This window comes from Tribolium castaneum, chromosome 5 (genome assembly GCF_031307605.1).
Source record: "Tribolium castaneum strain GA2 chromosome 5, icTriCast1.1, whole genome shotgun sequence".
Taxonomy (NCBI): domain Eukaryota; kingdom Metazoa; phylum Arthropoda; class Insecta; order Coleoptera; family Tenebrionidae; genus Tribolium; species Tribolium castaneum.
In genome coordinates this window covers 9,471,613-9,498,853 of record NC_087398.1, presented here as the reverse complement: position 1 = coordinate 9,498,853, position 27,241 = coordinate 9,471,613, and the positions used below count along the sequence as shown (strand labels likewise).

The 27,241-nt window shown below is 35.2% G+C and overlaps 1 protein-coding gene across 2 annotated transcripts in view; it reads right to left on the bottom strand.

Annotated features, from left to right (window-relative positions):
* LOC659317 (uncharacterized protein) overlaps nucleotides 1–27,241 on the bottom strand; it is a 109,587-nt gene that overhangs the window by 63,004 nt on the left and 19,342 nt on the right. For both annotated transcript variants that reach the window (XM_015980024.2, XM_008195032.3), the window contains exon 2: nucleotides 19,573–19,635. The gene's annotated coding sequence lies outside the window, so the exon portion shown is untranslated. The remainder of the gene's footprint in view (nucleotides 1–19,572; nucleotides 19,636–27,241) is intronic.

Sequence of the window (27,241 nt, the reverse complement as noted above, 5' to 3'; positions counted from 1 at the left end):
AATTAACTTCCACTACCAAAAAATCCAAAAGTGTATTGTGCCGCTGTCATATAATTTCACATTATGCGGCAAGCTTTTTCGGCATCTAGTCCTAAATCTCCTGACGGCATGCCTACACGAACACCACGTCATGTTCTTGGCGAAATGTAATCTATGGTTGAGAAGTCCAGTCCTTTGCATATTTCGACTGTACAAAGACTGACAAGGGAGTTCACCGGCGCGCCCCCGCATATTTAACTCGCGTGGATTCACCTTTGACCCACTAAGGAGCGTCATAAGACCCGATATTATCATGCATAATACCCGTTCGTGTGCTGCCTGTTAACATTCAACTCGCGACTTTTTCCCACTTCGATGAGAAAATAACAGTACGTGGTACACGTTCTCTGATTAACTAACTGTCAATGTCGCATCATAACACAAGAGGTGCAAACTGCGAAAACTGTAAGATATTGCAATCGTAAAGAGTTGGGGTCAGGTCACACCACATTTATTGGCGGTAACGTAAGCTATACACCAGCTTCATTAAAATTCTGTAATTTTCGGCCTCTTAGAGTAACTTTACGATCATAATAAACGAAAAGCAACTTCCTGAAAGAGGCGTCACTTGAATGCATCAGGCCCACATTTGCATTCTGCTCACGTACTGGCTATGGAAAAAGGATACCGACGTTTGGCAGCATTGCGAAAATAAACCCTGTTAGCAAAATTTAATTAAAAGTTTTGATGGTTTCCAAAATTTCTTTGATTTATTCGTTATGGAAGAACAAACAGATCAAAAAAGTCACCAATTCTCTGATTGATGAAAGCAATTCAAGCGAACTTCCAACACTTGATATATGCACGAACAATAAATCCTGAATCTAATGGTGACAATATTTCGGGAACCTTTTGTATGTTGTCAACTTGGAATAAATCTGATAAATTGGCCGGAGTTAAACTAATAAAAGAGAGATATGTTTTGATCATTTTTTCGACGAAATATCCCTTTCCCAAATTAGAATCCGGATAAGATCTTAAAAGAACAAAACTGTTACATTTTCGGGGAAAAAACGGAATTGGGAAAATACATCCAGATCGTTTTCTTTCAAATTCAAGAACAATATTGCTGCGGCCTACTGAATGCATTCTTATAACACGCTTTAAACCCTACGCCGACCCTTTCAAATTGGTTTACAAGATTTAAGCGCTCTGGAAAAGAATGCTTGAATTTTGCTCTTTCATTGCTTCCAAACAGTTGATTTTCACGCGGCTTTAAATACCCCAGTCCACACTTTATGGCAAAACTAAGGGTGCCCCAGTTACTGAATTACTAGTGATATGATAGTGATATGAAAGAAAACAGCTTTTTAGTTTTTGAATAATGGGACAGCCTGTGCAAATAGACGATAAAATTCTTGGCAACCTCTGGAACAATAGTTCAGTCTCGGCTCTAGTTCTAATGAAAAGAATATGCCGGAAGTAATTATAAATGCTGCACATGTTGAAATCCTTTTGGGTGTACCGGTGCGTGGCGTTTCAGGAAGAACCAAGTCAAATGAATGACCGCCTACAAATCGAGCTTCAATCTTGAAGGGGTTTTGATCTAAGACCGAGTAATTAACAAGGAACTTCATTAAAACAAAAATATGTCAAGAGCGGAATGCAGTCAAAGCAAGTGGATTTGATAAGCTTAGTTCAATAAAATAAAATCGATCGTCCATTGATAAACATTTCCCGCAGTGATAGCTACGGTTGTTATCAATTCTTATGCAAACACCCCTTCTACTTGGATAGAACCGTAATTAATGATAGGGGTTGGTATTTATCTTGAAAGGGACAAGTGCGGTCTAAACTTCACAAGGCTGATACAAACCGATATAATAAATTTTGCATAGGCGTTTATTTGCGTGTCTCGTGTGTAAAAGCGAAATTCCCGCCCTTGCAATCTCTTGCCAACTTTTTGCAATAAAACACGAAAGAGCGGCATTATTTTGAATGGATATGACTTTTCATAACTTGGATGTAGGTCGAGTAAAAAGGTCAAACTTTCCCACCCTAATAGAAACCATTACAAGCAAACTCCCTTTCTGTAATTCCATCGGTAGATCAACACATCCCTATTCACAATAGATGTGAAACACGAGAACATGGAATTGTAAGTATTACGGACAAGTTTACGCCGAAAAGGGTTATCCCAAGAGTCCGTAATATAGCTAGGTACACACATAAACAGACGCAACTGAAACAACAAACCCTCGAAATTATTTTATCCCGCTACGTTCCAACCAAAATAAAACATTTTGTTGGAATGAAATCGAAAGCTCCGATTCTTTCGTTGTTTACCAATTCACTTTCAGTTAATGTGAATCAATTAACATGATCATTTGCTCTCAAACTGTCGACGTTCACAGACAAAACAACAAAATAGCCAGCAATCAAAACAGAACTCGCTTTGATCTTACCGCCCCATCAGTTATGCTAATCGTGAAAGCTCAAACTCTGTCTATTGAGACTTCACAGGGCTAAAAGGCAGAGATCTAGAGGCACTTGCTATTGTGCATCAAATGATGCAATTCTGATAATTAAAACGATTATTGTTTCAACAAAGGCAAAAAGCTCATCCCCACTTGCAGAGCTTCGGATTTGGTCTATGTATATGTAGGTAATAAATTTACGTTGAATGTGACTATCATCATGGCGCCAGGGGCGTCACTTCGGGGATTCCCCTACACGAATAAGCAACTTCCGCGTCCCATTATGCAACATCGCCTGAAAAAACTCCCAGAAAAGACCGGGGACTAATACTAGTGCCCTCTTCTCCTTTCATCCATCGAATCCCACCTAGTTTTGATACTTGATAAAGCCAAGTGCGATCAAAAATTGGATGCCCCTCCAAGCATGGAGGCAAAAACGATTCACTTCCGTCACGTTCCAAGTCTATTGTTCCGTCTTTGCGTAAAAAACTTTCAAACTTGCGCATTTATCACGCTCGTTAAATGCCCATTCGACAAGAAGCAGATGGAAAAATCGAAATATACCGGGAGCAAGCAAGAGGAGTTATCGCTACCCGTTGGGAGTGCGACTAAATCCCCAAATTAAGACTAATGCTAATGGGAGTGCGAGTTTGCAATGACGAAGTTACCTAGGAGGCACCCTTGACCTCACACAACCTCCTGATTCAGCCGCAACAATGGCTTTCTTGTGTCGGAAGTAAAACAGAATTACACAACACGCACGTAAGAGACGTAATTAGGTGAATAAGGCAAACAAAGTGAAAACTCCACTTGTTCATTAATTCTGTACTTGAATTTTCTTTCTGAAATGCAGATGTTTTTCAACTTCCTTTCATCTTCACGAAGTGGAGTACATTTGCGATAACAATAAATTTTGTGAAAATGTGCGCGCTGAATCTAAATAACGCCAAATTAAATGCTTGAGCTGGGCTGGATCAAAGAAAACCGTTGCAGCACTAGACAGCTTAACCAGCATGGTAATGATTATGCACAATCGTGAACTCGTGATGTCAAGTCGTGATTAGACTGCATAGTGTGTCTGTGAGTCTTTGTCGACACGAAAGGAGGTACCGAGGTATCAACTCTGTCATGAAGCTGATAGTGTCAAGTTTAATACAGATAGCGACAAAATTAATTGTCATTGGATAGATTTCAATAATAATTCAAACGGTAAAGTAAATCAAATGAAACCATCGCTTGTTCGTTTAATCGTCAGAGCCACATGTACAGATAGCCATCACATACTGTGCTTCATCTGGCCTTTCTCGTACGCTTGTTTGCACGCTACACTTTCCTATACCTACAACTAGTTTAATCAGTCGTAAAATCACACGCCCAGATATTTAAACCAATACTAAAATTAGAAAAAAGACAATCTCGGCTGAAACAACTCATAAAATATACAAACAGCAAATTATTTTAGTATTCCAACTCGGTCAGAGTAAAGAAACTCTGAAAACAACTAATAAACTCTGCTGAGACTGTAAAGAATTCTGTCTAGACTCTAGGGACTTTTTTCTGTGTAAATAGCGGTGGAATCTTTTGTTAAAAATCGCTACTGTTACCTTGTCAATGTAACGGTAATTATTGTCCACTGCCTTTTCTTTTGTCCCCAACAATTTACAAATTATTTTCTTAAAGAACAAAGTGTCAATTTGAAGCCAAAATTTTAATCCTAAATTTCTATTTCAAGTTTAATACACGTAGGTCTTGTAAAAATTCTTATGGCAAAAATTAATACAAATTAAAATAAATATGAATCTGTAAATTTAGTGCGAGAGTAAGTTAATAGCTTAGATACTCTATACTCTTACTCAAACTAAAAAAACAATTATAATAGACTACACCAAACCGCAAATTAAGTTCTGAAGTCACTGAATGCATAAAAAACCGAAGATAAAGGTGAAGAATAAAGAATACAAATGTGTGTCAATAATAAGTAAAGCGTGTGTGCACAAAACAAATACAAACTAAACGCCCATTCCTACACTTGACAGTATTTTATTTGAAATAGGAGATTTCAGCCCACATTCCAGAACAAAGCATCAAATCCTAAACTGTATTTGCTTTGAAGTTTGACATGACAGAAGTGGGTCAACGAAAAAAGGATGAATGTCGGTTGAAAAACACATTTCCTATTTCAATAGTGTTCAAATTTGCGATATTATAAAGAATAAATTGAATTTCCCACTGTTATAATAAGTGCATTTTTTATTTCTCTCGTAATAAAGAATGGCCTCATTATTTAGAAAACCGAATGAAATAAAATGAAGCCTTTCGAGTTAAACATTTTAAATAAATCATAAAATGTGATCTAGTTTCTTTTTATGTTAAAAGAATGCAGCTAACTACCAATACTTATGTATTAAGTTTCAAAAATGCTTTTAAATTGCTGGATTTAAAATAATCAGAAGCGACGTGATCTCATCAAGTCCAGTTTTTAGAGCAGTTATTGATATTAGTTGCAGGAATGTTAAGTATAAATGGTCTGTAGAAATGTAGGCGCAAGGAAATCAAAAATAAATTACTTTAATAGCAAAAAGAATTGCGTCACAATCATCAGAAAGGTAATAACGGTTCTTCAGAATTACAATATATAATATCATTGTAATAGGTAACAAACAAAAAATCGACGGTTTTATTGTAGTAGAAAAAATTAATAAAACTCTTTATTTATTTAAGTCACTATCCACCTTGTTGATCCTTGGATATCAACTTGACGAATGTGCAAACGAAATACTAGAGTAATTAAATATTTGCAGCTCGGTGATCTTACCTATTGACTTACCTCCCCTAATTCTAATTACCTAACTTAAAAAAAATTATTAAATCAGACACATATAACTACTTACGTCCAGTGGTCAATTTAAGTTTCTCCTATTAGAAAAAATAAAAAAAATCTAGTATTTGCAAACAAAAAATATCAAATGTTTTACGCTAATTATTATCTTCATTACAAGACATAATTACAATTCGCGGTACTAGATACAGCAAATACAGTAAATTAAGGGTTCTTAAGATAATCCGGTCGTGACGCGTTATACGTATAATAAACAGGTTCGATAACTGCAACAGCAACTAAATTAACCACTAGTGAAAACTGAGTTCACACGATTCTAACACCAGTTATACAGCTGCAGGTCACCATATTAAAAAAAATATTTTGGGAACAGTTAAATAAAAATATTTTTGGCTATCGTGTACAATCTACGTACATATTTATCACAATCTAATTTTTTATGTGTATTTTTCACTATGACCTTCTAATTAACTAAAAATAGCAAGTTTACTTATAAGGGTATCAAGTTGTAAATTAATAATGATAGGAATCTTGACACACTCTCTTATTTCTGACACATAATTACTAAATGGATTTTAAGCATTTTTACAATTTTTCATCATTAAACCTTAATCACAATTCGTATTTAATTTTAAAACATATCTTTAAATAGATTAGAAAATTTTCAATTTTTCAATAAATAGGTGTAAAAGTTTTTGATCACGCATTTATTGGGAACTGCTTTCACACTAATGATATTTTAAGGAGCGCCTAAACTAATTAGGATAAAACATGAAAGCTCGCTGTTATAGAATATTTCGGATATGTTGAAAATTTCATAATGCATCCAAACCTTTATGTATGCAAGCAGCATGCAAAAAGTAGTTGTATAAAGCATAGTTAGTAGCACCAGGAGCTGCATATTCAACTTTAACTAATAAATAATAAATTCGACACGTTAATAAAACGTGCTCCCACACATCTGCATTAAATTATGACTAATTAAACATGTGTCGATTACGTTTCTGTTCACCGGGGCGTATTACGTGAAATTGTTGCAATAATTTTTTAACACAATTCATTTAAAATAAAATGAGTTGATTAAATCATCTCTAGCACTAAATTCCCACAATGCACATAATTAGTACAAAAAACTGTAACAAAGTTGAAATTATAATATTTTATTATAATAAAAATAAAAGTTGACAAAATTTTCAGCGCTGTGGGGAAAATAAAGAGTATACGCAGAACCCTCTAGTGAGATTTAATTCTAGTTGGTAATTTTATGCCATTATAACTTTTAACCAAAGCCCGCACTTTTGTTGAGTCCTCAAACACATGCAATTTAAATTTCACTTTAGCTCCACTCCGAAAAGCGACGTCGCATCGGTGATAATGCGTTTGATTTATTGCCTCTAATGAAACTTTTGGGTTAATAAAAAAAACATGTATTGTTTATTAAATTTAAAATTATTAAATCAACAGTTAAAAATTCTAAATATTTAGCGAATACAAACAAGGCAATTTAAAACACGATCAATAATAATTTACACCAATTATTTTTGATAGACCATAAACCTTACAATAACATTTACATTTAAACTGGTTATTAATTACAACCAATTTTACCACCTTTTTAAAATGTTTCAAATATTACTGAATTGAACTCATAAATCAATAAGGGAAATTGGACCAAGTGCAGCTGTTGACGTTCTATTAGGAGTGATTCACTCGTAATTAAGAACACTTAGGTCTCACATGTGAAGAAAACTAATATTAAAAACAATACAGTTGAAAAATATGACACTTCAAATTTACTAATTTTGAATTAAAATAAAAATCCAAATGATTGAATTGAGATTGAGAAGCTCGCCTTTCATAACCAAATTTCAAGATAAAAAATAACCCTTACTAAATTCAGTTGGTAGAAGTATTCATTAAATTTTAATAAGACGAAGCAGGGGTTTAGATTTAGGATGAACTTGTTAGTGAGCTTTCCACAAAAAGAAACAAGCATGCTTATAATGCAACAAAGATCAAAGCAAATTAGAGATAATAAGAACAAAACCGTTGCGTTATAACAACTTGTTATTATTATTAAACCTTACCAGAAGTTTTCTGTCGGGTGGGAAATAAGCGAAGGGGACAAAACTAGAATCAGCTTTGTGTTTCAAGTTTTATTGTGATAAGGTAAATATGGGTTACTCCGTCTTGGAGACTATAAATAATTTAGCTGAATACAGATCTGTTTTATTCTAGTGTTCTGCTTGCAAGATTTCAAGCGACGTTTCACGTCTGAAACCTTTCTAAACTTCATGTTATTTGTCGGAGGGTTAGATTCAATAATTCATTGCTCGAAATTATTCACGAAGTGACAATTGCCTCTTCCCATGTCCCAGATTTCAACTGAAGACAATCCGAAAATAACTCGAAACTTTGGGAATATCGATGTTCCGAAACCGAGAAAAATTACTCTTGCAGAAGGTTTATTGTGCGAAGTTTTGGTGCGATAAAAAGCCGCAAGTCAATTATAATTGTTAGGTTGGTAAATAATTTTGCGCAAAGTTGAAGTATGCACTAGAAACGGAACTACCTGTAATTACCATCACTTCAAAAGGAACAGCGGGGGAAAATTCGCCAGTTGACAACACTAAAACCACCCTTTTCCGACTCCAGCCGCAATTCAAGTGTCACAAAACACTAGAATGTACCCTTGTTCAACTACTCAGTCCACTGATTAAATTGTCTCGTTTCTGCGATAAAAAGTCGAATCAAGTGGGGCTGGATTTAGACTGGAAAGGTATGCAAATTTCAAAGGAATCAAAAGGGCCACGAACCGGTCGAAACACTCTAACAAAGGCTTCGATGGGATAAAGGGAACGCGATTTATGAATGGATGGGTACAAAATAATTGGATTATTTGGGCCTTAAATATGTTACCTATTTATACTTGCAAAACAAACCATAATAAACATGAAAACACGTGAGTTTTTTCCAGTACAAGTCTCACATTTATTCATAAATATTAACAGATTAGTAAATTATAGCCACTCTCACCCTTAAATCACCGCTCTGGAGAGCAGAAACAATGAGGATGAGGCTTGATTTATTTAAGCCGCTCCAGGTGTTTACCGCAAAGCTCTAGAGATAAAATATTGAATTAAAAAAACCAGACACTATTAGTTATCACATTCATTACATTCCTCATACTCTTTCCCATAAAGAATCAGTTTTATATTCTCAAAATATATACAGTCTAAATATTAGCAAAGTCGTCAAAAATAAATGTTTTATTCAAAGTGGAAGCCATTCAAATTTATTTAAATGAAAAACAATCAGAAAAATAAAATATGTTTGCGATCTATTTTGAAATTCGTATTAGTTTTCAAACAAAATTGCAAAATTCTTTCAATTTGTATAGACGTCTGACATTTCTTAATACCAGTAGACTAAAATTATGATACAAGTGCGTAATTGGGTAGGTTTTACTTGAACTAACAGGAATAGGAATAAATTATTAAGTCGGCCCTTATCTTTTATTTGAAACTTGCGACAATTCAGAGCAAGATTTATTTCGAGATGAACCATTACGAATAGATGTACCCTTCAGAATGCATGAATCAGACACACTCTTAGGACAGCTAATTAATAATTCAAGCTCCTACCACGTGCCTTGAATAAACAGCAAAGCATAGCGCCGCTGTACCTATTTTCATTCATCTGATAAGAGCTTGTTCATCCACTTAATAATTACTGAAACAATGTAGGCAGGCGACATTTTTCGCTTACGTGACTGCAAAATTCTTATAACGATAAAGGTCGTTCACTCATGAAGAACAATGCAAGAAGCTGCAAAAATTGTTTAAAGCAATGCAAAGAGGAGGAATCGGATTAAACTTCCCTCTTCCTGCTTTTGACACCAGAAGCAACAGCGCTGGAATTTGTCAATTAGAAGCTTCAACTTTACAGTTTTCCCGTTTTTGTGTTAAGAATGTCTGAACTGGTGGTTTGCTAAACGAGGTCTACCCCTTGAGGAATTCCAAGCATTCACGTCCTCCCTACTAGAGTTAATAAAAACTTTGTCAATGATTCCAGCCAAGACGGGAAAAAAGTAAAAATGTCGACAACTATTCATACAATTTGCAGTATCGCCTTAATAAAGTTCCTTACTCGTAAAACGCAACAAAATGCAGCACGTTCGAGGGTTTATCACACGAAGGTAAGTCTACGCCGGATTTTCCGCTGACATTTTATGGTTGCCTGAGTTTCTAATTCTGGCCCTTTGTGACCTAATATTATTAATTACACGACGATGGATGACACGGTATTTTTGCTAAAGCGAAAATATAATTAATTCTATTATGGGTGGCTTCGGCAATAAACAGACACAAATATTTCTAATCGCTGGGATTAAGTGAAATTCCCAGTTTCGTTACAACTAATTTCGCTCATTTTACTCCAAATGCCATCAAGCTAAATTACAATTCATCACATGGTTTTAAATGCTTAATCAATTTGCGCTGGGCATCAGTGGCACTTAAACCACTTTATGGACTATATTTACGCTTAATGGCTGTAGTTTCGTTGCAATTAAGAACTACAACTGTTGCAGATGATGAAAATAGTCGTTTCGTCTAAGACAACGTTTTGTGAAAGGATTCTCGAATAAAAGTTTATTCAATATTCCGCAAAACATGCAAAACCGTGAAACCTGTTGCAAACATCGAAAGCTGTCTGCATTTGCCACAAAGAATAATTGATGCAGTCAATACCAACATGCAGCGTTTCCAGAGCAAATACAAAACTTGTTTCACGGGAAGTTATATATTAACCCTGGGAGATAATTTCTGTTTAATTACTATTTAAACGTTTCCTAACAGTATTACTTTGAATTTAACAACAAAATCCACGTATTTAAAAAAACTGTGCTAATTAAAGACCAAAAGAACGAGTTATAATGTTCCGAGCCTACGGGCGTCAAAGTTTAACTCTAAACTATTAACACACTGAAATTAAAATCTTCTCTTTAGGTGTAATCTGCACAAGATTTCCTCTACAATCTTGTCAGACTTTCCCGGCCTGCTCACACCCCTAAGTGCTTCTCTAATTAAAACTAATTAAGTAAATTATTAAATCAGTCCTCAAAAACCCCCTCAACACATCAGTGGTGTGTTAATTTCCTTCAACTCGCTCAAAACAAAGAAAAACGTCTGAGTTATACCTCCTGCAGAATTGAAGCACTTTTCGTGATAAACCCGTTTAAAATGAACCGGATTTACGGTTGAAAGGTCGGTTTTATTCGAGCTTAGGGCGTACGAAAAGTATTATCAGTTTATGTTTTCGCGTTTTTCGGATCCATAAGCTTTTAACGTACCACTGGCGTGATTCCATATGCCAGTCGAAATCGACTGAAAGAACGATTCGCATTTGCATAACACGTGTTTTGCCAAGATATTGATGAAGGCAGGGTTTTTGTCATCAGGATGCATTTCTTCATCATGTCTTGGGCAAGTAGAGTGTAAAGAAGGTTCCAGCACCAACACCGATCAATCACTGAGGCATTGTGGTGCATTTGTTCCTAATTTCCGAAAGGATAGTAAGGTGGGTTCAGTGCTTAATAAAATATGAATATGCCACTGGCACATACCGGCTATTATCGGTTCGCTTAGCTAATGTGCACCGAAGGGAAATTCAACACATTAGGCGTCGCCTTCCGGCGTTTCGCTCCTTTTCCTCCACATTATGAATGTCTTATGAGATTAGATACGATGGAGATGCGCTAACAAGCTCGAGAATTCAGAAACTTTCGGTTTTTCGCAATCAATTCGAGCTGATGATGGTGGCGTGGTAGTGCTTTTATTTTCACCATTTTCACGTCTGGGAGAGCTTTCACTGGGAGCAAAAAGATGCCCGATTTAGGCTTGCTTCATTTCTCTGACGTTTTAACGATCGGTCGCTCCTACCCAACCTTAAGGGTTATAAAAACAAATTGGGGTTTGCTTTCGTAATGTCCCCAAGTTTTATGAGAATTTGCATACCAACTTTTTTATGACGTGCTCAAAATCACTTTCATTACGTTACAGGTGTTTCAAACAATGGAAACGCATAATTTTTGGAATAATTCGGGAGCTTGATCGGAATATCAACACTCTCATGAAAATCCATGAAAGCTCTGGGATAACCCTGTGACCCAGTTAAATCAATTGGAGGGCATTTGCATACTGGGGGGAATTTTTGTTCAACCTCCAACGAAACGATTAGCTCAAATGAAAGCACATCTTGTCACACCAAAATTTTTAGTTATAAATCACGAAGTCACACAAAAATATAAACAATTTTCTGCTAAGTGAGTTTAAAATGATGAAAAATCACCGTCGCATTTTCCACAAAACGCGCGCTTTGTTGCACTCACAGAAAGCTCATCAACTGCAACTTTTAGGATGAATCATGTCACTAGTGACAAAAGACCACTATTCCAACATCATCCATAAGCTCGCTACATGTTTCCACTTACAAAAAGTCCAGTGCTTCCAAAATTAAATAAAATAGCTGGAAGTGCTCTAAACCCTCAAGCTCCGACAGGTTAAATCCAAGACGAAAAGGTCACTTGGGCGGGTTTAACCTCTTATCCAGCTGTCGCGATATTTAACATGTACCCAGTTTAGCAATTTCTATTCAACTCCACTTTGTTAGAGCGTAGTGTTCTGTTTAATGTTATAACAAAATCGAAGCTATGAAGAGTTATGATGTGATAAATCAGTCTGTCCAAATATAATCGCCAAAGCAATAAGGTTCACAAAACTGCGTCTAGACAGCAATAAAAGTTTTTCAGCAAAAATCAATAAGGCAAACAATTACCGAAAAAACCGTCTGAAACAAAGCTTCACGCTCACGAATAACTTTGCACTTTTAAGATTCCAATTTTGCCGTGAAATTGTTACCTTCTGATAATTCTCGTCAGTCGTATTTAATTCTTGCCAAGAACTTGCTGCACACAATAGCACAATGTAGTGTACTTTACTAAAACGATACCCTCAAGGAGATTAACTGCAACTTTCGTGCTCCAAAATTCCGAGAAAATTCAAATCAGGATTTATCTTTTATGAACGCAGCTTTTGCAGCAATCAAGTGTTTTAAGATACGAAGTCCAAACTTCTTGCCACTTTTGGTGGTAGAGAAGTTCACAGAACAGTTTGACATTTTGATGTGGAAATATTTTTCATAATTCTTCCATTCAATTCCGTGAATATTTCACCGTCGAAATTTCCTAGAATATTGATAGGAGGAGGAAATCCCTAAATAAATTAGACGACAATACAGTTGACGTCTCGTCCCAGTTTCTCCGGTCTAAATAAAGCTTCGTCTCAATAAATTAGTTTGTTACTTTCAGGAAATTACAACCGCATTTATCTCCAGTAAGACGGAAAAGAAACACGGATTTAATTCGGTTTTATGATGCTCTAAACTTCCACTTCGCCTCAAAACAGCGAATATTATTTCAAACGTTTCGATAACAATAATGGAAAGTTGAGATTAAGTTCCAGAAAAGCCACGTAAGCAATTCATCAGGCGCTTAGGAAAACAGCCCCGAAGATTAATTTGCATGAATTATACCGGCGAATAATACCTCAGCATCATAGTGCTGGATCCTGAGAGGCTCCTCAAAAACGTTGATCAATAATACTTGAGGCTTAATTAACGCAGGCCCGATTTCGATGAGAATTTAAATTTTTATTAGCACAAGCCCGCCACGACATGAGACGCCTTTTAATGACCTCTGGCAAAAATCGCAGGACAAATGCCGGGTCCAACCCCAGTCTTTAACCCCCTGAGACCATCTATAAGTCTCTTTGATAAACGACACTCGATCGGGTAACTTCTTCCAGTCAAACCCGAATTAAATCCAGTCAGTTTAAAACGGACAAGAGCAACAAACTTGCTTACTTCATGCATAAAAAATGCTGCCGTTCCAAAAAAGTTTATTAAGATTTCTGGTGACTTATGGACCTAATATCAGAAAATAGACGGAAAAATGCCGAACTTGATGCAGATTTATTGGGATTCTAGCATTATAGCCCCGACTTAGGTGAAGGAGAAGTCTTCCATTTCCTCTTTGTTAGAGACAACAAAATTTTACTGCCGCATGCTTGCTTGCACTTTGCTTGAGTCGCAATTTATTTTATACAGCCCAGAAGCAATTGCACTGAAGAGGTTTGAAGGGTGACATCGTAAAAACCGAAACAGGGTATTTCTCTATTGCGTAATAAAATAATAATGAGACACAAAAGATAAGTGTGAATTTGATAAACGGACACCATACAAGGTGCGTTCTTATTTCAAAATAATTGCTGAACTTATCGTCCTTTGGCTTAATTCGCGCGCAATTCCACTGCGTAAATGAGATTATAGAAATAGAAGAAAAGTAATTAAAACCATTGGCCAAATCCCCGGTTCTTGGCTTGCGCGTTCTTTTTATTCCCTAGAATTTACTGTAATTTCCCTCCAGCTTTGGATGTAAATTGATTGCAAAAGCGCCTACGAAAGAAACACACTCCTGGATGAAAAACGCCCTTGAAACCCGAATATCCTAAAATGTTTTCAAATAAAATAAGAAAAACGTCAACGAGTCCGAAGGGGAATTTTTGATTCCCCATAGGAATGATCGCAAGCGAGGCGTTCTTTCAAACTCCCGTTTTAGAAAAGTCGTTGTTTTTCCCAAATACATAGTCGGATCTAATCTTAGAGCCCGGCAAGTGGACCGAAAAAATTAATTTATCGTTGACATTCGAGCCGTTCATCCACCATTCATCGCACGACGAAAGCAAACAACTGATCGAGATTGGTTCATTTTGCGAAAATAGCCGAATTGTGGAAGAATCACAGCTTTCAGGACAAGGAATCGATAACAATTGCTCTTGATAAACGAATTGTCTCGATGATCAGTTCTGATAGAGCGCGCGATGCAGGGCTTCCTCTTCAGCAGTGATACGGCGTTCGCTTGCATTGCCCATTATATCGAGAGCTCTATTGTTAAGAAGCAAACACAACGTTTAAAGCCCATATAGAAACGGTAAACATAAAACACGAACGTCGGTTTAATCCGACTTGAATGCCGGTTTAAGATCCAACCAAGTTTGGGAAAGCTTCGGACCCACTTTACCAGGTTTGATTGTTTTACTAAGAGACTCGAATCCAGCTCGCAATGTTTCAAGCTAATGAAGAGGCCTCAGGGCCGCCAATTGTTCCTCCATTCAGCCACGGAACACACTAAACCGTAAAGTTTGGAAGAGATCAAAAACGATATTGTCCGTGCACTAATTAAAATAAAAATGCGCCCATTCGAAAAAACAATACATTTCTGTAATTCATTGTTTTCTCTTCTAGCTCAGAAAATGCGTGAATTTAAACTTTAATTAAATATGTATATCAAGATGGTGCGTAGACGTAACTCTTTGAGTAAAATAAATCATGCTGTTGCTAATGTGTATAAAATAGAAGTAAGCGAGGGAAAGGAATAAAGCAGGCTCCACATAACCAAGTTGTTTGCATCTTAATGCCCCATTGTATTATAAAAGCGAAATGTGATTGTCGGGGCTTAAATGAAGAAAAGGGAAATTTTAATTGTAAAAGTTCCCCGCAATTTCCTCAATTGCTTAACTTTTGAAAATGTTGTAGAAAAAATTATTCTCGTTACAGGATACATGAAACCAATCAAATTTATCGTTCCTTTATTGCATCCAAGCCTCGTACCAATCCGTTATCCTCATATCCACTGAACATCTGACAGAGCGAGGATCTAGGTCAGATGACAAATAAATCGTACTCATAATGTCAACCGTGACCTATACTCCACATAAACTATCGACAGATTTGACCTTAAACATCGCTACATAAAACGCGAAATGTCGCAAAAATTCGGCAATAAATCCTGCCGCTGCATTATAAAGTTATATTGCTCCAGATAAGAGGACCCTCAAAGACCCTCCTTTTACGCGAACCTTTAGGAAAAAATAAAACCATCTTGCGCCCTTTTCACCCGCTATTTATATTCACAGGTGGAGCAAAACGACGCTCGCTGACTTGTAGATACTTACCATGTAGACATGTAAACTCTTTTTTAAAACAGCCGCAGAGGGAGCTCAAGAAGATTCCAGTCTGTGCTGATATAGTTTATGTCGGAATCTCTCATGCATTTTGAAAATGAAACGACTAGACGCAAAACGTTCGCTTGAAAATATTTTCAAGCGACACAAGTTTGTCTCAGTGGAGCTTTTGAAAAGCGGATGATTTAGGGCCGTGTTGTAATGTTTAATGGTAATAGTTAAACGAGAAAATGCAACACAGCAGTGGGTGCATAAATATATCTCCAAGTAAAATGGTCCGATCGTAGAAACTGCAAATAAAACTACCACATCCCACTCACGACAAAATTAAAAATTCTAAATTTTAGAATCGATTATTCCTTCCCAGGTTCTAAGATTTTGAAATTCAGAAATATAAAAAAAACTAAATTTTTGAAATGTCGTTACTCATGTTCTAGAAAGATTCCAAAATTTAATAGCTGTAAAAATTATTTGTTCCTAAAATTCTAACGTTTAGCGACTGAGAGTTGTTTAAATTCAAAAGATGTTAAAGATCTCAATTAAATATTCGACCTCAAGTTCTACGATTTTGATTCCAAGATTTCGGCTATTTATATTAGCTATTATTTCTACATATAATTGCTTATTCGTTTTTGTCTTCATCTTCTTTTACTTCTTTTCCTTTATCTTCATATTTTATTCCGTTTCTTTAAATTCCTCTTCTTGTATTTTCCTTCTTCATACATAACATCATCAAAAAATTCGTTTCTTTTAAGAAGGTAGGTAAAACCAAAGTAAACTCATACTTTCCTTGTGTAATCTTTAATACGTATCAATGAAAAAAATAAATGCAATGCCATAAATAGATGGTAAAAATAACTTTTAAACCAGTAAAAACACTAGACGTAACACTTATTTTTAGTTAAGTCTCTTGGGCGTAAAGACTACTTTCCATTCCTTTGGGATACAAAATGACACTTTGATCGCTAGTCTTCCGCAAGAAAAGATAAAAGAGCTGGAGCGAATTAAAGAACTATGTTAATCAGTTTTATAGAGGGTCTAACAATTTTCTGCCAAAAAATATTCAATAAAAGCACCCAGCCATAACAAAGAGCCTCCCCCGAACATCGCCACTACCTTCCCAAATTTACACAAACTGCGACCACAACCGGCGATTATCGGTATGCAATAGATACGCCATTGTTAGGGTCAGTCCCTCTGTGTGCATTAACAATAGTAAAGATCCCGAATGTCAACAGTGGCCCCATAATCCTGTCGCATCCTGGTATAAATAACTAGCCCTGTCAACACTTTGAATACGTTTGTAAAAAATAATTTAATGGGGGCTAAATTCCCGAATGAAACTATTCGAGTCAGGAGCAACGTTACGCGTCCAGTTTGAGGAAGAACGCGGAGGGTTGTATCGATCTTAGGCGTAGAAGCTATGAAGCATGGTATACGCAGTGTAATACGCGACATGGCGTAGGAACCGAAAGGGGCCTGACTTTCCCGTCTGGTCCTTAACCCTGCTTCAAGGGTTTTCAGAGACTGACGCGCGCTGGGGTGGCAGAGAAGTGAAATCAGCAGGACGCACTTAGGTGGCTTGAATAAAAATAGTGGAAGTTTATACATCTTCGACGCTTTACGAAAAGCAGAAAGAAAGATATAAATATTTAATTCACTGTATGCATTATTTCTTGAAAAACAAAATTCTTCCTACCATGAAGGCAACTATTTCTAGTAACAAACATGGTATTTATGCAAAAAGGTGTTAGTAACCAGTTTTATTTTATTTATTCTACCTACTTGTTCCAGAAAATTACAGTTTTATTAATTTAAAAGATTAATAATAACATCGTTTGACAATTAATTTTTAATAGACTAGTACACAGTGAGTTAAAATAGAAAATCGATTAATCATTTTGTTACTTCAGGTGTTCTTCAGACTAGGACGTCTATTTTAGAATCTTCTTCGTAGCTCTTACAAATGACCGATTTTAATTTTAGAAAAATTTACAGTTTGTTGATGATGATTTGAAAATATAAACAGTTTTTCTCGTACAAATGCTTAATATAATTTTATTGTTTTCAAAAAGAGAAATAGTAAAATCCTTTTTTCTACTTTGGTTTCACAATTGTTCACAAAGAGAACTTTTGTGCAACTTCTTTAGCAAATTTTTAGAAGTTATACTGGCAGTGCTAAGCTGGGTGTCACCAGTCATCACTGTAATGTAGTGTGTGATCTGTCTACAGCGTTAAGTCGTTTATTATAAAGCCCGAATAATTAACAAAATTTAATAGTCTGAACAGATTTTGATAAGTTAAACTAAACAAAAATAAACAACAAAAATAGAAAGTAGAAGAAATAGTATATTACACTCGTTTTGTAAGAGTAATTGTGGCACTCATTCTATTGAAGCACTCCTTCGTCGTGCTCCAAAACCATTCGTGTTACAATAGAACGTCTTATAAAACTCGTATAATAATATACTATTTCGAGTTTTCTTATTACAATCCCCATTCTACATTAAACAACATGAGAATTCCGTACAGATTTCTAAAATTTGTCATCGCTCAGTATTTACATAATTAAGTCATAATTTTCAACTTCTTTGTTTTGTGTTTAATAAAAGTACCTAAAACTAATAAAAACCAAAACATACAGTTAAGCGAAATCCAGCTTAAAGCTATTCAACTTAAATCTGATAAATTAAACAAAAAATAAAACAGAACAAATAAAAAAGTAAATAGCATCGATGGAAATTGAACGGCAACAGTTGTTCTGAATTCTTTGCAAACGAATTCTGGTGGAGACATCTGGGTAGGAAGTATATCCCATATCTTGGGGTAAATTATGACCAAAGCTAATTTTCTGCGTATTTTGAAATTTAAAATTGGGATATTATCCATTAACAAAACAGTTGCTTCATTTATTCAAGGATTAGACAGCACAAACTAATTATAGACAATCACGGTATCATATTTAATAAATTAATTGCAGCCAGCTTACATGTCTTATAGCAATTTGCATTGCAAATAAGAAACTGATGTAATTTCTAATGGCTTCTTAGAGACTAAAGTATAGGAAGCCGCAATCTAAATTACAAGTATAACCGCCATACAATAGAATATCGACTAAGATGTTTCATTGGTTGTACACAAGACATTAAATTAAGAGCAGATTACTTTCAACATGAAACGATGATTCTCATTAAGGCTCCCTCTATTAGCTATTACATTATTAGCGATAAATGTGGTATTTCCATCGTAAATTGCCATTGTTTGTCGCAAAGTCTCATTATACTGCAAGCACTAAAGCAGGCGCACAAAACTGATTCTCTAACCAAGTCAAAACAAATAATTGACCAAATTTTGTTGTAAAATTGTCTTTTCTCAGTAATTCAACGGAAGTAGAAATCTTTGAAGTCTAGACCCCAAGTGTCCAATTATGATCAATTCCCGGACGTTTTTCATGGATTTTATTTAAACGTAACTCTAGAAAATTAGAAACCCAACTATCAATTTCCTTTCTTACTGATTGAAGAAAGTAAAAGCGCAATAAAATAATCTGAAGTAACCAAGCCCCAGACGGGTTTGAAAATAAAAGATAACAACACAGTTAATTTTGTGATGTCTTGCTTCTGAAGGTGTCCATCATCTTGGATTTCGCCAATAATCTGTTAGCACTTTGTAGAGTGTCAAAGTTCGCCGAAAATCCCAAACTAAAAGAAAAATCCTGCAACTAATGTCAGGGTGGGATTTCGCTTATGCCGCCACTTAAGCCGGTATTAAAGTTGCATGCATTGCACCGTCCGTTGACGCCTTAGAAGCCCTAGACTTGCCCCACTTTATACCCCAATATCCCGAACACGTTCTCCCCTTAACGAATATTGACACCGACCTGTGCATTTCGCATAATCATGTCGTTTTGTTGAAGCTTCGACGCGAGATCGGATAAAAGCAGAAAAATGGTTGCATTTTCGTCTCAACAACGATCGCTTGCACTTTTTACGATTACTGCACTTAGCGAACGGTTTAAATCGACGTCGCCGTCTGAGGGAGTTGCAGCTTGTTCTATGTAAATGGAGTTGATTCGCTTTATTCAGGCGGTGCAGATGGCGAAGTTGTATGATAATTTCTATTGTTTATTGGACCCGTTTAAAGTTCAGCATTGCAGACATGTTACAGGTACGATGCGAATTTCGATTTGCATTACCTTAAACGCTCCTCTGGACTGGAAACTCCATCTAGTAAATAAGGGTACTCCAAATGCAAACTCCTGCAAAAGAAAACCATTGTCAGAAAATGCAACTTCAACTAAACAGCACATGCAATTATAACACCTTATACTAGGGAAAATAAGATTATCATTCGAACATCGGGTAATTAGCTCTAGCAAAAACCCTTTTTCAAATATTCATAAAAGTAGGTTCAATGTACACACCTAAAGAAGAACTGTAAATGATTATTACTGACATAAAATATAAATAGAAAAATCATATAACTTTACCTCTCCTTTATGTAGATATCCGTTCTTAATCAAAATTATATGAGCCTTTGAAATAATTTAGCTCGTGTTTTACTTTTTTTTTAAATAAATAAAAATACCCTAAACCTACAATAATCTGTATTAATTAATTGAAAATAATTCGTGATAAATCTAGAATTTATCCTACTTTAATGATGTTGAAATACCAACCAAAACCAACCAATCATTTGCGAATTAATTAATATTTTAGGACATGGCAATGTAGGTCAGAAAATAAGTTTTTAATGAGAATAACGGAAACAGAAAAAAACAGATCAACGATAAAGAGTGTTAGAGACGCAAAAATAGTACTTGAAGGTCAATGTTTGTTGGTCATAATTCCTGGGCAAAAATATTGTTATCCTTTTCCTCATAAGGGCTTCCTCCTTGGGGAGTTAATGAAAAAAATCAGACGCGCCACAGAAACGTCCTTTTACAATTTCAAACCAGCTATTATTCATGGCGAAACATGCGAAATATGGGTATTCATTTACGAGTATTTGCAGTGAAACTGCGGGGGAAAAACTGCAAGCACACATAGCGTGTCTTCATTGTTCCCGCGCGTTTTCGCCCTCATTGCCGCCCTTTTAAATAGGTACTGCAAAACTCCTGTCGACAACACAAACACCTATTCAAACTAGCTTTTAGTGCCATGGTCGTCTGCTTTTAATAAGTCAGTAATTTCAAAATGAACTTTGGAGAGGGCGACCCATTGTTTTCCTGTGTTGGGGTGGCTTTATTAAACTGCCATACGTGAATCTCTAATGCGACGTCATCTTTGCCTCGTGAAATTTAAAACTGAGGGGTAAACACATTGAAAAAACTTTAAACGAAAATCTCGATTTATTTGTTGGATCAGTGAAATCATCAGCGGTTTAATGCTGTTTACTGGGGGCATTTAGTGCCATCACGGGGGTTCTATAGTTTATCTTTTTAATGCAGAGAGAAAAGCAAGTCTCAGATTAGTGTAATAATAACTTAATAAGATAGGGGGAAACAAAAAGAGTTTAAAACGCTCCTCCAAGAAATAAATTAAAAAAGAAACTCCTTGAAGCATCCACCAATTATTATTCTCAAATTTCTCCAAACCATTAGAATAGGTTCTAATTAGAAAAAAGCTCTGATTCGTATAAATACAGATATTATCTGAGAAATAATTTACTCCACATCTTTCCCTTTTTGTTATTATATATTATTAGTATTAAATGTGTTTTACAGTTCAATAGTGTATTTTTTATATTTCTGTTTCTCGTTTGATGCCCTAATAGTCCCTTCATAAAGTAAAACATGATTGTCAAATGTTTCGTAGCGGTTTCAGTACACCGTTTGTGCAATAACTTTGGAAATAAAAAATATTTCACAATAGTCCTCTTCAACCGAAAAATAACATTCAATTTCCAGCTGTTGTCTGCTCGTCTCTACCAAATCCAGCGGTAAAAAACGATTTCAAACATGTGTATATTTCAATGGATGTAAATGATTTAGTCATACGAACAAAATTCGGTGTTCAGATTTGTCCATCCACGCGCACACAATGTAAAAGCTTAATAAGCGCAAAACATCCTGAGCTGTCTTCGCTTTCCAATTTTCCGTTGTTTCCCAAAAGTCTAATAGCATTACGTCCGGCCGATCCTAAAAAGGCTCACAGAGCCGCCCTCCGTGAATAAAAAAATCATCCGCTGTTTTACGTTCGATACGGGGGCGAGAGACAACGACTCCCTCAGTTACCGTCATCGAGCAAAAGCTATAAATCTGTCGCCGGTAGCGATGAAGTGCCTCCTTTGGAGCAGATAGAAACTGTAATAATTGTGATGTTTACTGCCTATATTGCACTTCATTTGTCTCTGAACGCCGAACTGCAATTTTCATGAGTGCTAACCGACGTCTGAGAGACTTCTACCAAACACTGCAGTTACCACAGTTCGTGCTCTTGCTAAAAATGCAATTTTCGGGTGAATGTGTTGTCTCGGCTTTCTTAGTCAACTTAGGTTAACTAGGTATTATGTGTTTAATTGGTAAACTAAGTTTGTTGAAACTTAGCGAATTCATTAGCAAATTCAGTGAAGCACTGCTCCTGGAACTATGTCCAGTATGCATTTATGAATACGAGCCTTCGCAGCGACTTAGGCACTCGTTCTGCATTAATCTCCTTTCATTAAAATTGCACTTTGACTATTTGTTCGCAACTATTCACTTATGCATTAAGTTTGACCTCAATGTGTTCCCCAAACATCAGATCAAGTTTCAATCTACTATCTTGGTTTTATTATTCAATGTAATTTCGTTACATTCATTTGTAAGTAGAATGTCAACATTTGATCACGCCAACATTGTTGGAGTTTGCGGGCGAACAATTTAGGTATACTTTATGCAAATGTATTATATGCTGACGTATTCCGGAGTTGTAGGCTAACCCACCATCTGTCAGGATCTTGCGATTAAACTTGCTCCTGCTGAATATCTAGCCGGCCGAAGTTTATAAATAGAATTATAAATTAATTAAAGAGCATTTCATCAATCAAGGATTAACGCAATAATGAGGTTTGTTGCTAATTACTGTTAATTACTGTACCTGATTAATAAACATTATTACGGCGGCCCTGTCTTCCGCACTGTCATGACGGTGTGCGATTAGGGACTCACGCAAGGCCATTAATCTGCGGTTACAGTTTTCAAAAATATTTGGGTTTAAAGTAATTGTTTATTAAAAACTCAAGCCTATGCCGTCGTTTAATTTCTCATTAAAGTAACCAGTAATTAACAAATAGTACAGATGACAGTGATTAATGACTTTAATAAAAAAATAAACAATTAAAAAAATTCCCTGCAAATATGGAGGAGCAAATTGCATGCCATGCGATTTTTCAACCAATACAAAGCATGAATAGACTCATCTTTTGAAGCGGTCAGTAATTGCTGGCTCTATACATTTGTTACATAAAACCCCTTTTCTTGTAATAAAAACAAAATGAAAGCTCATTACGGTTTTGCTGCAGACCCTTTTGCTAGTCCTTTTTGTGGAGATCCATCTGAAGCTGACGGCCAACTATTACAGAAGTTTAAGATATATCCTAGGTGTAATTTAGACCAATTATTATTAATGCCACCAAAAAACTGTGACAACTTGCATTTAATCAAAAGTAGAAACTTAAACAAACATATCGTACGAACCGGACCACAAAACCGCAATGTAGTAGCCTTGCTCTACATGTGATAATTGATTTATAAAAATAACACAAGAAAAAATGTTACAAGCTGGTGATTTAATCTACTACCAAAGCTGATTTATTGCGTAAATCAATGCATTTATGAAAAACATGAAAAACAGAGGTCAATTAAAAATTTAATCGATTGTTGGCATGCATTCGCGTTAATTCGCGTGTGAAATATTAAGTTGATTCCGGTTTTTGTAAACTTACTAATGAAATAATCCCCAGCGTTCCTTCATTCATGCATGGAGGTACAAGCAAGCGTTCATTTATTTTTCAAACTTTATCAATACGTATGTACACCTCGAAAATATTCTAATTAACGAGAGCAGCACAAACGTCGTTACATTCGAAGAGGATTGCAAACTACCCATGGTAATTGCTAATTGCCAGTTTCACACTTTGCCGGGTACATAATACCAGAGTGTCATGTCACCTGGAAATTCTAATAGAATCCTGCGACTGTGAATTTCATCAGCATTAGACTGGCGAATAAATTACAAAACGTAAAACAGCCACAACGAAACTGATATACAGTAAATCACGACGGACACAATTTAGAAGACAGAAGGTTTCAATTAACACTTTCGGCCGATTTCATTTCAACTTCAATCCGTATACTCCTGTTACTTCGACCAAAATGGCTTTTATAAATCCTGACCGGCTTTCGAGGATACACTGAAGATCACTCCATCAAGACGCTTTCGTCCTATTCCAGATGATCACAGTTGTTCACATATTATTTGAAGAAGTAATGTACAATTATTTAATACCAAAGACCTACACGTTAGTTAAGTTCTGTTAAAATAATCAGATAAAGTGCTTATGCCCCATCATTTGGCTGATTTACAACAAAAATATATTTGTATAAAAACCGTTACGAATTTTCAATAATCTTGTTTACTAGTAATTTAACATCTAATGTTTTAATTGCTCCAGAAAATTGAGTGTAATAATCAACAATTGCATATTTCACGGAAATAAATTACGCATTTATCGTTTTTAACGCTTGACATTTGCTGGTCATTGACACCGTTGCCAATCTTATAAGAAAATTGGAAAACATTCTAGGTGAACAAATTTTTGCTAAATAATAAAATATTTGCTAAATAATAAAAAAATAGCCACCAAATAGATAAGAATTTGAATTTTAAAAAATCATTTAATTTTAAAATTAGCTTAAAACTTTGTTGTTGTTTCTATTTACTCAAAAAAATAAAAAATAATGGTAAACGGAACACTTCCCATTTTCACTGCGCTAAAAAGGAGGCACCACAACCCACAACGAAGATGAGTCATGTTGAAAGTAGAAATTAAATTTCTTATGCAAATGGAAAAAGTATTATAATATTTGATTAGAGCTTAGTGTAATTCCTTTTATTGTAACAAATGGGTAAAGCAGGAAAGAAAGTTGACCATGAAGAATAAGTGCACAATTGAACCACTAAAGACATCAAACAATAGGCATTGAAGAAAGTTCCTCTTCAATCCCAGTCATTGTTAAAAAATAATGACTATAGTTAACCCGTTTCCACTGTGCAAAATGCAAATTTATCTAATTTGTCTAACGGCAGCATTTTACGAGAACTCCTCTCGCAAGTTCAGAACTAGTTTAGCTCTTGCAAATCCGTCGAAAAATCCCAAAAACTGTCACTGTGCCTTGCTTGAAGACAAGAACATGAATTTGATAAATCATTGCGAGTGAATCAGGGAGTGTTTGCAATTCCAGTCAAGGACATCTGACGACAAAGACTCGTCATCTTAAGCCGACGCCTAACACACGAGTTACATCATTCAGATCGTAATTTAATTTGGATAAATTAAGTTCCCGGACCGCCCTGATATGCAGAGCGGGAGATAACAATGTTTATTTGATGCCTGATGGAAGCAACACGCATGTTAATAATAAATAGCACAAAACACTTGTATTTAATTCACTGTGTTAACATGGATTGGGACATGGAGGCTGGGATTGTGGTCGTAAAAGATTAAGAAGACGGCAGACGCATCAAAAGTGATGATGGAGCAATTTTAAAACAACAGAAATCTAATTTGGAAATTTTAACTATAAAACAGTAGTAAAAAGAAATGGAATTTGAGTCAATTCGCAGCTTCCTCATCGACTAACAAATCTTTTATTGCATCAGTCCATCAGTAAACACATATTTCACATTTCTTTTCGTTTTAATCAAATGAATCAAATTTATAGAGTGTATTTCTTCCCGAACAGTATGGATTTCGAATAAGAAAACTATGAAAACGGATTTATTACTATGAAACTTTAAACGATTAAATATACGAGAAGATAAAATATTAAAACTTCTCTATTATCTGGAGAAGCAGTTTGATGAAACAGTGAATCCATGAATTTTAATGTAATAACCTGACCAAATTCCTATTCGACCTTTTTCTGCGCTCTCAACTATGCAAAACTAAATTGTAAACCTACTTTATATTACTTGGAGATTGAAACTTGATATTGAATTTAATTTAGTTGTTTGCTTCTGCATAATCTTATAAAACTGTTTTGTGTATAAAACAATTAATAAGAAAAAAAGCTTACTAATAACTTAAAATTAGGTGTTTCGATTTTTTTCTTAGTATACTTGAGACAAGCCTTTTCTCTGTTCATGTAGATACAGACTCTACATAGGGTTTCTACAGTGAAATAAAAAAACTCATAGTTGAAAAGCCCTGCATAAGACTGTGAAGATATGAATAAAACAATTTTTTTTCCGATACATGAACTGCATAGAGTTAAATTATTAATAGGTTCAGTAAATTTATTCCACACTGTTACACAGTCTAATCACCATAAAATTATGTTATTACAAATTGGAAACGCTTAAGAAAACGTAAAGAATGTCATTAAAAATATAAGTTATTGTTACTGTAACTATGAATGGTATAGAGGTAATAATAATAATAATAATAATAATCAAAAAAAAATAATTATAGCTAAAAATAACGCCAAACTTCAAAACTGCAAAATTTTAGAGTCTAAACGTATTACGAAATTGAAATTTAAAGTAGCAAATCCGTCTACAATCTATAAACTAAGTAGGTAAACGTAATAACAAAATTTATAAAGCCGAATATACATCTTTTACGATTATGACGCTTGCCAGTAAAATATCTTTGATTAGATCAATGAAACTTTTATTACCCTTAAACAATGTCTAAAGTCAGCAAATTAAAACAATTTACGGTATGCAGAGCCGATCAAATCACAAACCGGGTTCAACAAACTACGTTTGCCGTTCGTAGACGAAAACAATAAAGTGTTGATCGAAGTGTCGCACAATCGAACTGAATACCGAATAACGTATTTTAAATGATTGTTTAAAACCCTGTTCAGTCTTACTTTCCTTGCTTTTGTACACCACGTATAATATTTAAGAGGCCAGAATATTTAAAATTGTTTTTGAAAACACTGATCAAAAGACTCGAGCAAATAAGTAGGTATAGATAAAAATGTTGCGGGAAAACTTCAAAGAAAAGCCTACAAAGAACATATCTCAAATGCAATCAGGTGATGATGCACAACAACCGCAAACAAAGTGATGCCACTTAGGTACAAAAAAGAATCGAAAACAAGCAACACAAAATTGTAAACTTTTGCGTAATTATGATGAAATTTATTTAAATATTTCCATCATGAAGACAGCTAAAGTCAGGTTGCTCTTTCGTAAACGTATTTGGAAGTAGAATCAATCAATAACGCCTTTCAAACTTTTACATCATTAGTTTTCCCAGCCTTTAGCTGCAAGGAAAGAAATAAAAAATACTTCATTAGGTCGTTACGAGACTTTAGTATCTCAAAAAGTGCATGTAACGTACTAGCCAAATCATTAATTAATCTAGTCCTGCATTAAAAAACTCATTCCAATTCATCAAACTAAACCTGACATTTACGAACTTTTAAATTTGTTGTATTCCCAATGCAGATGTCAACAAATACATTTGTCCGGTACAAACTTTATTGTGAATTTTCAAAACAAACTAGACAATATTGTTTTGCTCTCAACCTCCTCACTACAAATTCACAAACAAAACAAATATGGAAAAACTGAATAAAAATGCTTATTTCCTGTAGACCCATCTGTTTTAAATTTAGCAACAGGGAAATAGCGTAGCAGTGCTAAGAT